Genomic DNA, 9,017 nt, shown 5'->3' with positions numbered 1-9,017 from the left:
AGGTATAGAGCTACTTCGCCTCTGGAGGTATTTTTTCGACAAGAGCCACCCCCCCCCCAAAAAAAAAAAAAAAAAGGCGGGGAAGAGAAGAGTTCCGTAAGTTTTAGATAAATGTTGTTTCAGTCGACCGTGTCGAAGGTATTGGGAATCTTCGTCGAAGAAAACGGAGTTTATCTGAGAAAAGGGTTCCGCTGTCAAAAAGGGCTATCACACTGGGATATTTTTCCTCCGACTGTGGGAGAAGATTTGCAGCTCGTAACTTTTTAGGAGTGAATCTAATATACTGGAGGAAAATAATTTTACTCCAGCATATCAAATGACATTTTATGTATTTTTGTTGAGGAAACGGAATAGTTTACCATGATTTTACGGCGGAAAAAGGGCCTGGAAGTGGGTGGTACGTCCGATTAATCGGAGGTTGGAGGAAAAGTAGCCTAGTGTGATACCCCTTTAGGAACTGAAGTAATATCCAGGCAATTTACGCCCTTCCTTACTCTCTTACGGGTATTACCTAAGTGCAACACACGCGCGCACACACACACACACACACACACACACACACACACACACACACACACACACACACACACACACACACACACACACACACACACACACACACACACACACACAGAAAGAGAGAGAGAGAGAAAGAGAGAGAGAGGGAAAGAAAAAGAGAAAAGCAGTCAGATAGATAGATAGATAGATAGATAGATAGATAGACAGATAGATAGATAGATAGATAGATAGATAGATAGATAGATAGATAGATAGATAGATAGATAGATAGATAGAGAGAGAGAGATAGAGAGAGAGAGAGAGAGAGAGAGAGAGAGAGAGAGAGAGAGAGAGAGAGAGAGAGAGAGAGAGAGAGAGAGAGATGAGAGAGAGAGAGAGAGAGAGAGAGAGAGAGAGAGGGGGGTGAGAGAGAGAAAGAGAAAAAACAGAAGATAGATAGAGAGATAGATAGATAGATAGATAGATAGATAGATAGATAGATAGAGAGAGAGAGAGAGAGAGAGAGAGAGAGAGAGAGAGAGACAGACAGAAAGAGAGAAACAAAGATAAACATACATACAGACAGACAGACAGACAGACAGAGACAGAACACGGTCGTGTGTGTGTGTGTGTGTGTGTGTGTGTGTGTGTGTGTGTGTGTGTGTGTGTGTGTATGTGTGTGTGTGTGTAAGTGTGTATGTGTGTATGTAGAGGACAGGAGAGGAAGGAAGGGGTCAGCAAGAGGTGACCTGGTTCATCTCTTGGGTCACGGAGTTCCAGGGTCGTGTCACGTGTTACCTACCTGTAGTGAGATTGATTTCCCTAATTTCGAGTCTTATGAAACGCTATTTACGGAAATCAAGATGGTCTTAGATTCCGCCTGCTTCAGCACATTGTTTCCGCTCGTTTGGTCCGTGTTTTATAAATCGTATTATTTATGGAACGCTATTGACGGCTGTGATTCTTTGGGATCATATAGATATTTTATTAAAGTTGAGATTTGTAGATCGTTTAAATCTGATCACCATCTATTAGCTGTGATTTTAGTTATACCGTATGAGGATTAATTTATTGATTAATTTATTCATTTTCTATTTTTATTTATATATATTTAATCCAAACGCAAATCCATTTCGTCCACTTTCTTGGTAACAAAAAAGGGATGACGGTTTTTGAGATTTTTTCCCCATAATTTTTTGGGTCCACATGTTTGTGATCTTTTTGTTGATCATATCTATTCCAGATCTAAAACTTGACATTTTTCACGGAATTAACTTTAATTCTAGTTCCTTAATTATCACCCTTCTCTCTGTATGATTTCTTTCTCTATTTGTCTTGATTCAATAATACATTTACCGATCCAACCCTCATTTTATTACCTTTTTATCATGTAGCCATCAAACGCATCTCTCTCTCTCTCTCTCTCTCTCTCTCTCTCTCTCTCTCTCTCTCTCTCTCTCTCTCTCTCTCTCTCTCTCCCTCCCTCTCTCTCTCCTACTCCCCATCTATGCGCAATTTAAAACGCCTTTTTATATTATTCTTTACATAGTAAAGGAACCTGTATAGTACAATGAACTTCACTTCTTTTAGGATTACAACAAGGATTCGAATAAGATCTATGAGACGTGGCAACAGCGCCTTTTCCTTCCCAATGTTGCCACGTCGAGATGTCACGGGTGAGACTAGTGGGAGAGGGCATAGGTAATAGTTGAGAGAGAGAGAGAGAGAGAGAGAGAGAGAGAGAGAGAGAGAGAGAGAGAGAGAGAGAGAGAGAGAGAGAGAGAGAGAGAGAGAGAGAGAGAGAGATATACCACATCCTGAACGGACTCCTAGGAGCGCACAGACTATAGCACAAAATGTTTCGAGTGGGTACGGTCCTACTCCACCATGTAAGAATAATGCAGGGATCGGAAGAATACATTTAACCCAAAGGTTGGTTGACAATATAATCAATAGACGTAAGTGAAAGGAAGTTATGGGGGTGATTACTGTAACCTAGGCTCTTTCTATCTATCTATCTATATATATTATATATATATATATATATATATATATATACATATATGTGTGTGTGTGTGTGTGTGTGTGTGTGTGTGTGTGTGTGTGTGTGTGTGTGTGTGTGTGTGTGTGTGTGTGTGTGTGCAGTTCCATCCCTTGCCTCCACTTTGTACATATATTCATGTTTGCATTATCATTGCATGTTACCTGAAGATGTCTAAATAGACGAAAACGCTCTGTCATAATTTTATCATTTTTCTTTGTGATTTTTCCGCATATGTGTGTATATATATATATATGTATATGTATGTTTATATGTGATGCATTTATGCGTGTGTGTTTCTGTGCACATAAAGAGGATCTGTTCGGTCTCTTGCCAATAATGTCTCTAGTCTGTACACGCACAGGCATCCGCCGTTTAGATAAACATGACATGACCCTTACGTCATGTTTATGTTCGCCATTCAAGTAAACATACCATGACACTTACGTCATGTCTGCGACACACCTGCGTCAGTCGAATTGGGCCCACGTGACTTGGCAAACAAGGGCAGAATCCACCATTTCTCCTCCCTCTCCTCTCTCTCTCTCTCTCTCTCTCTCTCTCTCTCTCTCTCTCTCTCTCTCTCTCTCTCTCTCTCTCTCTCTCTCACACACACACACACACACACACACACACACACACACACACACACACACACACACACACACACACATACACATATAGGTAGGCGCGCGCGCGCACACACAAAATTACTCTATCGTCTCTCTCTCTCTCTCTCTCTCTCTCTCTCTCTGTCTGTCTGTCTGTCTGTCTGTCTGTCTGTCTGTCTGTCTGTCTCTCTCTCTCTCTCTCTCTCTCTCTCTCTCTCTCTCTCTCTCTCTCTCTCTCTCTCTCTCTGTCTCTCTCTCGTACTAGCATAACGCATAAAGATCTTCACATACTCACATCTTTCATAAATAATCATATCTCTGACTTGGATCTATTTGTGCAACATCACAAATTCAACCAAATCTGGTTACCTGCACAAACGAATGAAATTATTTGGTGATAATTAAAAAAAAAAAAAAAACGTGTCGCAAGCTCAATAGTCTAGTAAAAGATCGGACCAAGATAGCATTATTTTTACAAACAATCACTTGAAGCATAAGCTTAATATACACGTTCTTTTCTATCAGTTCTTCCAGTAAACACGCACAGCGGCCGTCACGCTCCTCCTTCTGTTTCTCTGGCGATGACGATCTCTGAGTAATAACAGACGCTCAGATCTTTTATGAATACAAAGCCTCTGAGGCACGCAAAACCTTCATAAACGTGTACAACCTCAGTGATTCACTCTTTGCGCATGCGCAGACTTGTCTTGTGGCCACATCATTAGAAGTGATACTAAGGTAACAGGGGCTGAGGGAAATACTTTTATTCCTGACTAGTTTCGCCTGACTGGCTTCTTCAGAGGAATAAAGAAGCCACTTAGGTGAAACTAGTTAGAAATATAAGTATCTCCATCAGCTCGTGTTCCCTTAACCACCTATCAACATTCGTCATAATGTTCACACATTAGAAGTTCAGTTAAAACAGATTTCCATAAGGGACCATCCATACTATGTCAGCAATATGTGACATATATGTAACATTATATAAGGGCGTAATAGGAAGCGTGCTGGACTCGCATTCGCTTTATTGTGGGTTCGAATCCCACGCTCCTTTCCTATTCCCAGCAGTGACAGTTACCTACGCAAACAGTCCTTTAAGCGCGTAGGGCAAATGTAACGGCTTCTGCCGCAGTTACACACTCCCGGACACAGTCTCCTTACCTTTTTCTCAACATATACTACTAAATCTATCGTCATTAATCCTTTTAACATGGACAAGATCATGTCTCGTTGTGTATAACTGTGAGCTATTATATTCGTATCACATAATGTATAAGCAGGTTTTATTTAACCAAATATACGCGTGACAAGTATACATGCTATGATTATGGGATTTCTCTTCTTCACTGGAGAGGGTGGCTATTAAGGCTGTCAGATCGTTGATATATATGCCAGGTATTGTTCCACCTCACGACCTTAACCCACGATATCCTTCTCTTGCCAGCTCCGCATGGCCATTTCAGGGCTGCACCAACAACCACGTAAGTTTATTTAGTCACGATATATCCATTTCCGAAGAGAAGTTCACTTTCGCGCCTACAACTGTGGTTGTACTATGCGAGTATTCAGGTAACGCTTACACATGGACACAAACGCGGTTTCAGTCACATACGCACACACAAGGGAATCTGTGTAGGTTTAAATGATACAATGGGAGGAAATTAAAGAAAATGTTGGTTTAACTAAAGATGTATGAGTGGTAAGAATGACTTTATTAGCTGACCGGCTTCGCCTATTGAGGTTAAAGAAGCTTCATAAATCGAAACCGGTTAGGAGATAAAGTCTGTTTCCAGTCATGTGCTTTCATTCTTACATCTCATACGCCCGTCACTATATCACAATATTAACTAAAGACATTAGACAACAATAACCAAACGAGAAAAAAAAAAATCATTGGAAAGGTAAAAAAGAAATAAATAAATGAACATAAAATGCATTATATTGAATTGATAAAAAGAAACAAAGAAATGGCATCATTAAACTATAAAAAGAGAAAAAAGAAAGTTGCGAAAGACAAGGGAGGTAAATGACTTGAGTATGTTGACAATGAAGAATTTTTTGGCCTCAAATATATATAAAAAAAGATAAAAGGGAAGGCTTCTACATTGTTGATGAATATAAGTGCGGCATACTACTACTGAGAAGAGGAGGTAATTAAAAAGGTTCATCAAAAACCTGACACACTCCATTTTCTCACATGCTACTGTAGTGGTGTTCCATATAAAAATTATATATATATATACATACATATATATATACATATATATATATATATATATACACATATATATATATATACACACATATATATATATATATATATATATACATATATATATATGTATATATATATATATGTATATATATATATATATATATATATATGTATGTATGTATACAAAAATAGAGGCAATTCAAAGATAATGTGATAGAGGTATTACAGAACAAGGAAGAACTAAATATACCGACAAAAAAGGCTTCTTAGCGTCGGCAAGAATACAATTTAAAGAAAAGAAATTGAAAAATACAAGACGATTGTAGGATATTAAGAACTATTGTTTTCCAAACACATGCATTGCATATGAAAGAATACAGACAACATATCTCTCTATCCCACTCCCACGTAGAGGGACGTGAGAAACCCCTGATAAGGCAAAACCCTGTCTGTTGAGGCAAGCCGCTGTTTTTTTTTTTTTTTTTTTTTTTTTAAGGAAACGCCGATGATTGGACAGCTGGGGCAAACAATACTCATTACTGGGAATTGGAGAGGAGTATGGGACTCGAACCCACAACTAAGCGAATGCGAGACCAGCACGCTTCAGTTTGGTAAATAAATTAATATATAAACACATGGACACACACATGCACACACACACACACACACACACACACACACACACACACACACACACACACACACACACACACACACACACACACACACACACACACACACACACACGGGAACCTCTTTTATCGCTATAACTTTAACTTCCGTCATGCATGCACACACGCATATACATACATACATATATATATATATATATATATATATATATACACATGTGCGCGTTGACCGCAGGAGACCTTTCAGTATGCATCTGCCGTAATAATTTGGTTTGGAGACAGACTCGCCATGCTGTGGTGGTCAATCACACGCTGGAAACATATTTCGTCTAAATCTACCCCGCTCGCCGAGAACCTCTGGTCGATTTCCATGCAATACTCGCCCACGCCATTCAGAGACGTGATAAGTAAAGGCGGGAGCGACAGTGGTCGCAGCGGTGGGATTGGTTGTAGGTGAAGGTGAGGAGCTTACACCGAGAGGCGCCTAGCTGTGAGAATCCATCACCTTCCCCTATGCTCCTGGACTGTTAGGGCAGGTAGCAGTCATTACTGGGAATCAGAGGAGAGTGCAGGACTCGAACCCATGATTAGGAAGTTACGAAATCTGTACATTTTCAGTGACGTCAAGGAAGTGGTTGTAGAAGCTGTATTAGTAGGAGATATGGTGATATTAGTGGTTGGAATGCCAATGGTATTGGTAGTTGTAGCGGTAATAGAGGTAGTGGTATTGGTGTTGGTGGATGTGAAAGTAGTTGTGGAAGTGGTTGTAAGTAGTACTACTGATGGAGTCAGAAATGATGATAATGTCTGTGGTGGTAGAGGAGGAGGAGGTGGAGATGGAGGTGGATGTAGATGAATGCGGTGGGGGTGATGTTGGTGATGGTAGTGCGATGGTAGTGATGGTAATAGTGGTATGTAGCGTCCTAGCTCAGGATTCGAATCCCATTAACAGACCTTTTTAATCCAATGGTCGTAACTTGACACACTTGTCCGATAGCTCTCCTGAATAAAACTCTCTGTGAAATTAAGCCTACTTACCCCGCCGTACGAGTTGACGTCGGGGAATGTATAGGACAAGATGTGCAAATATTCCTTTTGGATTTCCTGCATAGTGCGATGGTAGCGTCCTAGCTATGTGGTAAAAGTCATACAGCATAGGATTCAAATACCAATGGCTACTTAATCCATAAATATATAAATATATATGTATGTGGACATATATTTACATATATACATGTATATGTATATATATATATATATATATATATATATATATATATATATATATATATATATATATATTCATGCGGATATAATTTCATTTCACCAATTATTTATCAATCTTGAATCTTCTAAATAAGTAATTAACGTTGAACTTAATACAAATCATCGAGATCTTAATCACTGTTATGCTGGAAATGTAAACCCCCTTGACTATTCATTGATATGTCCAATCAGGATTGGCAACAGATATCGAATTCTATTCCGAAGATGAATATCATCGAATCTCTTACGATACAAACGTAGACACACCACAGTGATATATCGAATACTTCCTGCCTTGGCTTGATATATCAATATTCCAATCCTGACAGATGGTAGAGAGGGAATAGTGAATTAGGATTGTTAATAAGTTAGTATATCTAAGGTCGTTCGAATGGAGATGGTCTGGTATCAAAATATGACGTTTTTTTTTTTATCCCTGCTCTCAGTCTCTCTCATTGAAACGCCGGTGTATGTGATTTTAGATATGTATAAACAAATACACACACACACACACACACACACACACACACACACACACACACACACACACACACACACACACACACACACAAACACACACAGTCACCAATCTACATCAACAAACACCATGTCATTTACTTTGTACATACTAATATATTCCTTCACCTGGAAGCACATAACAATTGGCGTACTTGTGTATCCTATGGAAGAATAACTGTAAATGTGTTAGTGTGTTCGTCGGTGCGTGTTGGAAGCGTAGTTGGCAAGAGGGATTTTCCCGGGGCTCATCTCCGCTCGCTCGGAAAAGAGGGCGCGACGAACGGAACTCGCCTCGATTGTGCCGCGCTTACTCTGTGGCCGGCGATCAGCCCTCCCGGCCTCTCACCCTACTTCGTTGCTGCCTTCTCGTCACAGGGCAGTCGAGAGAGAGAAATAAGCATCCTATGACTTCGCCTAGAATGAGGAGATTATTTCGTGGTGCGGTTATTTGTGACCCGAGTTGTCAGTTTTCGGTTATATGATTGAGTATCTAAATGGAGTGGTAGTTTTCGGCAGCCGCTGGGTATCCTGCGCGGTCGCCACTTAATGAGGCACAGCGGGATATACGCTCATGTCCGAGGAGTCTTTTGTCGCGATCGTGTCTTTTCGTAAATAGTTTGAGATTAACGCTTTTTTTTTTATCTTCTTTTTAACTCCTACAGCTTTGGAGTCTCCTCTCCCGGCCCATGGTGGGCCAATGAAAAAAAAGGGTCGCCGTTTTGTGGCCAACATGAATTCACTTTCTTTTCATCGGTCTCTACCAAGCAGTAAAGTTTACTGTTACTATTTTCTTCTGGATATTGCTAAGCCCTTTTTTTCCAGTTATTGGCGAACACATTACCACACCACAATTATTACTTTACCTTTTTCTTTGTAAAGATAAGTAAAGCCGTTTGATATCAACGTGAACCATGAACATGAAAATGTGTGAAAATGTGATACATGAACATAAAAATGTACGTTTTTCGGAGATGATACCTACGTGTTTAGGAAAACGAACAAGATCGTAATAACCCCCCCCCCCAATAAATACATACATAAATAAATAAATAAATAAATGAACAAATACACCAGGAAAACCCGATGTGTGCAGTATAAGTCAACCAGCAAATATGATAACAGACTTAAGTCATTCAAGGATTTTGATTTATTGTGGTTCCTTCATCAATTTCGACAGCTGGTCGAATACTGATACCCACTACTCCCTTTCAGTTACTAAGAATCCCTTTCAAGAC

The sequence above is a fragment of the Oratosquilla oratoria genome, chromosome 36 (genome assembly GCF_046742065.1).
Source record: "Oratosquilla oratoria isolate Oo_2021 chromosome 36, ASM4674206v1, whole genome shotgun sequence".
Taxonomy (NCBI): Eukaryota; Metazoa; Arthropoda; class Malacostraca; order Stomatopoda; family Squillidae; genus Oratosquilla; species Oratosquilla oratoria.
The sequence above is the reverse complement of the archived record's forward strand: the minus strand, read 5'-3'. Positions refer to the sequence as shown.